General features: G+C 42.4%; 1 protein-coding gene across 1 annotated transcript in view; it reads right to left on the reverse strand.

Moving 5' to 3' along the window:
* The window catches only part of TPPP (tubulin polymerization promoting protein), a 61,732-nt gene extending 52,386 nt beyond the window's left edge, over positions 1–9,346 (reverse strand). Inside the window, exon 1 of the mRNA XM_079301306.1 lies at positions 9,199–9,346. The gene's annotated coding sequence lies outside the window, so the exon portion shown is untranslated. The remainder of the gene's footprint in view (positions 1–9,198) is intronic.
* Positions 9,347–9,594: the final 248 nt, after the last annotated feature.

A 9,594-nucleotide genomic window follows, 5' to 3' on the forward strand; every position in this document is an offset into this window, starting at 1 on the left:
GCTAACAAAAGAAATGCTTTTCATCACCATCCAAAAATATGTACACAATTAGACAATACCAATTTCCAGAGCTAGCAGAAAGAAGGAAGATGGGACACAAAGAAACAGTCCCTTCCCTTACCCTGTAATAGGTAAATAATACAGCACATTATTCAGACATTAAACCAGGGATCAAACTAACTCATGCTAACCGACGTCAGCCACTTACTTCATTACTATCTTATGCTAAACAGGCTGAAAGTGCAGATCTGTGTTCTCAGCATGTGCCTAACCCATTAGAAAAGTTTTCTAATACCATCAAACTTCTGTCTAGCCAGAAACTAGAATATATGCTCATCTGCAGACAGGCAGCTGAAAGACCTCCACTAGATAAAGTCACTTATTAACCTCAATTATTCCATAAAAGATGGGACAAGAAGTAATTGCTTCTGTGAATTTCAGTTGTCAATTTCTAGAGCTGTACGAATACCCAAAGACTCAGTACTTACCAACTGCCAACTCTACTGAAGGATTTATATTCATTTACACTCTCACTTATCCACATCCTCTCCAGGTGTCAAAAAATTGCAGGAATTCTGGTATAGCATTCATTTAGATCTGTGGGAATTGCTCTTAGAAGTAACCCATCTCTTAGCAGCAAGGAAGACTTAATAAATCCCAGAGTATTTTTCCAACAATTTCAGAAGCTTATGCAGCTATCTGAATATGCACATATCCTACCAGGTCAGAATTCACCACAGCACCTCCTCTGCCCCATCCCTGACAACTAATTCATGGCTTATTTGTTCAGCAGAAAGTTTAGTATTAGTAACACAAGTTATCATTGCTGCCATGCCACAGATAGGGAAACCAAAGGAAAGGGATGAAGAAACATGTCTCTTCTGCTGCCATATTCATAGCATCATGAGGACTCGAATTCTGCACTACTTTAATTATTAAGGTCACATAAAGCAGACACATGAGTGTAATAACTACTCTAGGAACTGACATCCTCTGACTTGATAAAAGAAATTAAAATACATTCTCACTAGCTGCAAATCTATGAAATGCTTTTAGGATCACCACATCAAAAAAGTGTTGTCTAAAAAAAACAATTAAAAAAAACTATACACACACATATATCATAGAATTACTAGGTTGGAAGAGATCCCCAAGAGTCCAACCCATGCTCTAACACCTCAACTAAACCATGGCATTGAGTGTCACATCCAGTCTATTTTAAAACACATCCAGGGATGGTGACTCCACCACCTCCCCAGGCAGACCATTCCAGTACTTTATCTTTCACTCTTTCAGTGAAAAACTTCTTCCTAATATCCAAACTACATTCCCCTTGGCACAGCTTAAGGCTGATATACATATCAGCAGGACACAAAAATCTAAATGTCTGGTTTTTTTGGCCCATACTGTGTACTTTCCAATTTGCTTTGTCTAGCTCACCTCTAATACCTTTCATTTGCAGCAAGTTTTAAACAGTGTTAAAAAACAGTTTTAATGGAAGTCATCTCACAACGTAACTGCCATGAAAACGAATATGAGTGTAACTGTCTAAGCCAGAACAACAGACTAGAACACTATAGCATTATTACAGCCTCAGGTACATTAATGTTAGCAGAAAAGGCAGTGTATTTTAAAACTGTCTGTTCCTTAGAATACTTACAACCAAGAACTTGATAAAATGAGGTCAGAAGTCTAGTGAACTAAAGGACAATTTCAATTCACACTTTTTAACAGCAGAATCATTCAAGAATTAAGCAGATCTCTAAGATTGCTAAGACTGATGAATTTACAGAATTCAACAGCACAATGGCACAGCTGCAATGCAATACTGGTACTACTAGCATCTCCTCTTTCCTGTAACACTCCCCTTTGCACAGGCCAGTCCTATTTCTCAGGTGTTATACCCACCTCCAGTGCAACCATAGCACCACAACCCGAGACCCCAAAGGTCAGTTTACACTGAGCATCATGGCCATCATCTAGCCAACAACCAAAGCCTGCAGTGTAAACTCCTCAGACTCCTACAACCTAAAATGCACTATATGTTCAAGGTCTCAATCTTAGCACTGATACTTGCCTAATTTCTTAACCCTCTACCCAGACAACTAGTTTTACATGTTCAGTGTTACTTGCTTTTACCTTCCATTCTCCTGCTCATTTTTCCTGCCCACCAAGTGTTGGTAAGCATGCAGGTGCTTAGGACACAATTCTTATCAGAATCTGTTACTGCACTCTTGGTAAAACTTATCCAAAGCACCACAAATAGTTGCCATCCAAAATGTCTTAAGACCTTCTGGCAATCCAAGTTTTAAAAAAGCAAACTTCCAATGAGCACAGGAGGTGTTATTTTTATGAATTAATTGAATAATGAATTATGAAACTGTGCAAGGCATTTGAATTTGTCTGATTGCATCTAATTTATTTTAATACTTGATCCATCTTCCTCTTGTTATAAAAACTTTACAAAATTGCAATGAAAGGGAATTCTCATTTATTTTCTCTCTGTAATTATTTATGCCAAATAAAAACAGTAGAGACAAAGTATAGCAGATGGAATCTTTTTCCCACATTTTTGCATAAACATTCAAGCTTAGGGAAGGATAAACAGATAGAGAAATGCAACACTCTCCTAATAAAAAGCAATGCTTTAGACAGCTCTTAAAGCTTCCCTTAAGCTTCCTTCAGAGCTACCTGTAGGAACAAGAGTTAAGGCATTTCACTTCAGAGATCTGTTCTGGTTTTATTTCTCCATATGTGATGCTGAAGTGAATGACAGACATCCATTTTCCCTAGCATGCAACACAGAAGGCAAATGAGCAAAGACCACTGCAAAATAAGCAAAGCTAACAACTCTGTCTATAATTAAATCTATCTTTACCTAAATAAATTAAATCCTTTTGCAGGCTTTATGAGGAATTGCATGGCTGAACCTCAAGTTCTCTTAACAATATATGTGAATTTAGCACTATGGACAAGGGCAAGCCTGGCCAGATCATGCATATACATTTAGATCTTCAGCAGGACATACACAGAGTAACAGAAAAGGCACCTACTTAACCTGTCTGATGTTCCTCCTTAGCAAAACAATATTTCAGACTGTGAACATATGCCATCATATATGCCATTAGAGGATCTAACTTAGAAAATACATCACCAACACAGAGATTACTTTGACTGCTAACAAATTGTTTTTATTGTTGTATTTCTAAAAACTAATGCTCTTTAGCTAGTTACTTCTACAATGCCACTTGAGATACAAAACTAAGTTCAGGTTAGTAAATTACACTCCTTCATTTCAAAGAACCACTTCATAAATATCACCTCTTTATATAAACAAAACACTTGTACACAGACATATAAATCTTTATCAGTAAGAGATCTATTGCAACTTATTTATTTTAAAAAACATGTTCACCTGACAACACTTAAAAAGCACACAAGAATTCTCTATCTAGCTAACTCTAACTAGCTCCACAATATCCTGTAATGCCACCATATCACATAAGGTTTTAACTATGAAGGTAAATGCATAATTAAGGCATCCACAACATATACATGTACTGGTGAACCCTTATTATGCTTTTTTTTTGTTATGCCACTACTCCATTTGAGAGTTCCACTTTCTAAGTACTCCTCCTAAGCTCTGCTGGGCTGCTGTCATTGGTAGATGAATAATCTGGACACAAACATTCTGCAATTTCATACAGAGGCAAGGATCCAAGCCAGTGTCTAGAACTGCCTTCACAGGACAAAGTGAATATGACACCAACTAAAGCACAACAAAAGAGAAGACTCAAGTGTTTAGATGAGGTATTTTTTCATAGTGCATCAAAAAAGGACTTGGAATCATAGATCCAAAAAGAGTGGAAGACAACAGCTGCTCTCCACAGTGGTTAGTCATACAATTAATTTACAGCTCCAAATAACATGCTAGGCCTGTCATCACTTTAAGATTAGTTAAGTACAGGTTACACTACAATTGTAAAGCTTGCTCAGCCTCACTTCTTCACACATTGTATCTTCCCACCACCCCCACCCAGACCAGACTTTATCTGGAACTTCCACCTTTTAAAACAGAACCCTTTCAAAATATTTCTGGAAATGCCATGAGTAATGAGGATCCACTCCAGGAAAGCAGATCAAAGATTGTGTCATAGAAAGATCACTTCAAACTCCAGTAAGATGGGGTCTGAGAAATGGGGGACTTTGAGTACCACCCATAAATACCTAGAGAACCAACTATTGACAGGGACAGAATTAAATCTAAGAAAAACTGAGTTTACTAAATCTTACAGTGCTTTCAAGTCTCAAGTTGTCACAAAGCATCACCTCTGATCAAAGAAAGGAAGATGATATAAGAGATGCAAAATCATGAGACAAGATGTTTTACCATAAGACACTTTACAAATTACATTGGTGGAATTCTTGAGAGATCCAAATAGCTCTGTAGAGAAACTGGATCACCTACTAAATGGCTCTTTACTGCCAAAGATATCAAAAAACTCAACAGTTGAAAATTCAGACTATGCCAGTGCAAATTAGAAATACGACTTCCTTATGAAGAGACAATCGACCATGCCAGGTACTAAAGGTAACTTCTAAGAACAGCTGCAAATACTTCACATCCTCATGTCTGCACATCAGACTGCCTTTAATACACAAGATATATTCAGTCATAGATCTTTGAAAGACAGACTTTAACCAAATGTAGGTTATTGCTCATGGTTAACTAACTCAATGTAACTAATAGAGTAATCAGGTTAGACTGTCTAAAGATCCCTTATGCTCTTAAAATCTGCTACTTTTGTCTGAATCCACGAAAATAAGCTAACAATTAAGTACAGATTTTTTGCAACCACCCACATCCTGGTCCAAAATAAGATGGGAAATACTTCCTTTGCTATATCAGTAAGCTCCTTCACATCTATAGGCGTTTCTAAGAAGAAACATATGGGCACTACTCCTTCCAATACTCAAATCAGAAGAGACAGGCCAAAACAGGTTTGTTTTTAAAGTAAAAATAAACAGTGTCATCAACAATGAAAAAGAGAATTTTGTGAGCAAGACCTCATCATTTTCACTACTACTGCAAGAATTTTCTTAGCATTGATACAACAAAATACCATTTAAGAATCTGAACTAGGACTGCAACCCTCAGAGATTCAAGCAAAAACTGTTAGCTCATTCATTTCCTTAATTTCAAGTTTCCCTGTGCTCATTTTGTCAAATGCTCCCAATATATGAACACTGACACAGAAGCATATCGCTGCAATTAGCCACACTGAGCAAAAATTAACCTCATACAATTATTTAAAACAGCACCACAGCAGATTCATTTTTATCTTTTCATCAGCCACATAATGCATTGAACCTTTGATCTGTAAACTCTTGGTTGCCACCTCTTGGGATTCCCTCCAGGACAAGATAAACTCATACCACAAACTCAGGACACTACAGGCAGAAGGGTGAGGAGGAAAAGAAAGAGGGAACCTTAAGACAACTAGCAAGAGTAAGAGCTAAGCTTTTCCACAGCCTCAGAGTCCTGCCAGAGTTGAGAATCCCTCTTAGCAGTAGCAAAGTGAATTGCCCACCCACCACATGTAACAACTAACAATAAAGAAAAACTTCCCATCTGTTTTGATGGGCATACCACTGTGAGCCAAGAAAACTGAGTAGCACAGAATCAGTCTGTTCTGCTCTGTCAGCACTTGAGATAAACACCCACTCAGGAAGAGTGTCCTGAAACCCGAGCAGGATACGCATACTTGTCCTGTAACACATGCACAGCCCCCGGGTACTTAAGGACCATATTTACATAGGGTATTTTACCAGTAACATCCCTTCACTGCACACTTCTCCTCAGCACTGTTCAAAAGTACCCCAATAACCAGTCCATACTGAAATGGGAAATTCTTGCAGTATTGCTATGTACGGGCAATTCAGGATGGACAGAGTGATGCTTTCACTCAGAAGTGTCTTTTAGGTGAAGTTGTAGTTGCTGTTATGTATTCCTGGAGGGGTTAGGCACATGAGGGGGGATGAGATGAAGAAAGAGCTAGAACAGCTTATAGAAAACACTGAGGAAATAGAAAAACAACATGAAATACAGGAGAAATTTTTTTTCCTGTACAACTGGAATTCAAAATGAAAACTCCGTTTCAAAATTTTAAAATACTACCTTAAATTTAAAAAACTGTAAAAATTAGGTAGTCTGAAGATAAAAAAATTCCTATTGGATTGACGTAGATTTTTTTGCCTTGATTTTCACCATATAGTCAAATTAGATACATTTCAAAATCCCCCAAACCCAAGCTATTCACATGTCCCAAGGATAACCATAAGAGAACAGTGGGAGTCTTACAATAAGTTCTACAATTCCCTTTGCTCTTTCACAAGAATAAGAAAGTACACAGCTGGATAATGCACACACATACCAATGTAACCTTCTTAACATCAGCTTGATTTCTCTTTTGCACCACTCAACAGTTCCTTGTTCTTTATTTTAGATCACAACATTTAGGGGGCCATGCCCAAGTTTTTGTTCCATTATACTGGACACAGCAGACTGGTAAAGGTGCCTGACTACAGCTTCCAGACACTATGGCAATACAAACAGTAAGCAAAATATTTCCTTCAACTAACTGGCAGAGACTTCTAGCAGCACTTATGCCCACAGCTGCTATGCCAGTACAGCAGAGAAACAGTAGGTGTTGAAAATATACATTTAATTACAGTTGGGCACAGCATAAAAATGGGTTTCATGGGGGAGACTTTGTTGCTTGCTGAAGAGAATCCATTCCATTTATGCAAGCCTACAAGCAGCATGCATGCACACGTGAAAAGGACATGACATCACTGAGTGACTGACTGTGCCACAGAATGACTGTTCTTGTTGTAATATATGAAATATATATAACAATATATAAACATAGATACATGCCAGTATGGTCACATTCTCGCACTAGAGACTTACAAAATTAAACTGTGTAAAGCAAGAAAAGTATCTGATTTTATTTTAATCTGTATTTCAGCTTATCACCTGAGATCAAGTTATCAAGGTTAAACATTGCATGCCTTATTCTCTAAAGCACTCTAAGATATACTGAGTACAATTAACTGCTTCTACCTATGAGAATACACTTAACATAAATTGACATAACTAACTGCCTCTCTCCTTGAAAAAGCCTTATTTTATTTTTTCAAATTAAGCTCAAGATACAAAGAACAAAAAGAGCTTCTATCACACAGCTGCCTCCAGGAAATAACAGGAATGAATATATCTACTATAAAAATCAAATAAAAAGACATTATTTTTCACCATAGTCAAGCCACAGATTAAATATGACACAGAAACAACTACTTGCTGGATGTATATTTCCATTTATAAATATCTTTTCTTAGATTTACAAGAGTCAAGTGCAAGCATTGCAGGAGATTCCTGTGAACTTTATCTGCAATTTGATCCTTGCATGGCATGCTGTCTAAGCATTACACTGTACTATAATTTAATACTGGACATACACTTCAGCAGTTACAAATGATGGACTATTTAAAAGCATTTAACTGTGACCCAGAAATGTACAAAGGCATTCAAAACAGCATTTTATTATGGACTGGGGAGATAAAAGGCTGAGTTGGGATAGGGTCTCTAAAAACATAAAGAAGTGGCTCATCACTAAAGGATTTAAAAAATGTCCATTGCCACTTAAAAATTAAGTTGTATAGGTTTGATAAACAGTGATGCTATTTTAAGCCTAAGATTATAAAAGGTGTATAGGTACCTCTTTGGTTTTTCCCCAAAGTTTTCACAGCACTAGAGGAAAAAAAACCCAAACCGAAATGTTTTATTATTATGCTAATCCTTTCCAACCCCTCTAAAGCATGCTATTCAATGATGCTAGCTGAGAAAACAGTGGGACGGCTCAGCAAAAGACAGTCTCACATCATGTGCTTCATTTCAGGCTGGGGCTTGGGCTTGCTCCTCCTCTTCTTTTCAAATAAACATGAGGAGTTATGCAACCCTCCGTAAAATCCGAAAAAAAAACCTGTCCCCTCCCAAACCTGCTCATGCAGAGCCTGCAAAACATGAACAGGGAAACTGGTTGTCAGCAGCATCTCCTCCATGATGCGAAGCTGTCAGCGTTTAGGACGCTATTCACATGTGCGTTCAGCATCTTGCGGCATGCACCCGACTTCCTCTTGCAATAACTTCACCAATATACAAGAGCTTTTACCCAGGACCGGAGAAATATTTGCAACCGTTGGTGATCTGGCAGAGGAAGGGTTGCATTTATTTTCAAACGAGCTAGCCGGGGTTACAGATGAATTCACGGATTTTGTCTCGTCCTTGTTTTCCACCCCGGAGGACATGGCTGTACACCTACAGGTATTACCCCGCAGGCGCTAAATGGTCTCCTACACCTGATGCTGCTTTTGTGGAGAACGCTATACAGCAGCGGCTCCCGAAAATGAAGCCCCTCCAGCTACCGCTTGAAGATTCAAGAAAAAAAAAAAAAAAAAAAAAAAAAAAAAAGAGAGAAACGGCAAATAGCCTCTCCGCATCGGTGTCCATAAAAGGGGACCGCTGCCTCTACACGAGCGCACGAAGCAGCAGCAGCAGCTGAGGCTTTGCTGCTGGATGCGGAGCATTCGGTGTGTGCGCGCAAGGTGGCTCCTGCCCCGCTCCCCCGGGAGCAGCCGCATCCCGCATCCCGCACCGCCAGCCTCCAGCATCGCCCAGCCACGGCCCCGCGCCGGCTGCGGCCGCGCTCCCTCCTCGCTGGCGATGGGGGGATGCGGCTGCGGAGCCCACCCCGGCTCCCCGCGGCCCCTGGTCCCGCTTCCCGGAGGGGAGCGCGGAGGGGCAGCGAGCCCCGCCGAGGGGAGCCCCGAGGAAGGACGCGGGGCCGCCGCCCGCAGCCCCCCGCGGGCGTTACATAACTGAGGGCGGCGGCGGCCGCGCCAGGCTGGGCACGGCCGCCCCTCCGGTGAGGGCAGGCACCGGGAGGGGACACCGGAGCCGCCAGACCCCCGGCAGCGCCGCCTGCGCCCCGTCCCCTCGCGCCTTCGGCAGCGCCCGATCAGCGGCGCGATGGAAGGAGGCAGCGGGCACGGCACACGACGCGCACCCCACCCACCCCCGGCGGAGCAGAGCGGCGCTCGCCCGGCCCGGCCCGGGAGCGGCGGCCGCGCACTCACCGCCGGCTGCGGAGGGCGGCAGGTCCGGAGGGGCTGGCCGGGCTCCGTCCGGCGCGCTCGGGAGCAGCCGCGGGTGTCCGCAGCCGGCGCGGCCGTTGCAGCGGCGCCGCCCCCCCTGCGCGGGCATTGGCGGGCGCGCGGCGCCGCCCGCCCGCCGCGAGCGCCCATAGGCGGCGCGCGCCGTGCGGCCGGGGCCGCGCCCGCGCCCCGCGAGCCCGCTGAGGGGCCGGCGCCGCCTTCCTTACATGGGCCGGCCGCGCTGCCGCCGCCCGGCCCGTTCGCCCCGTTATTCCTGCTGTCCCCGCCCGGCCCGTTCGCCCCGTTATTCCTGCTGTCCCCGCCAGCCCCGGAGCGCGGCGGCAGGTGCGCGGCCGCAGGTGGAGCCTCGTCCTGGTC

Source organism: Erithacus rubecula, assembly GCF_903797595.1.
Source record: "Erithacus rubecula genome assembly, chromosome: 3".
Taxonomy (NCBI): Eukaryota; Metazoa; Chordata; class Aves; order Passeriformes; family Muscicapidae; genus Erithacus; species Erithacus rubecula.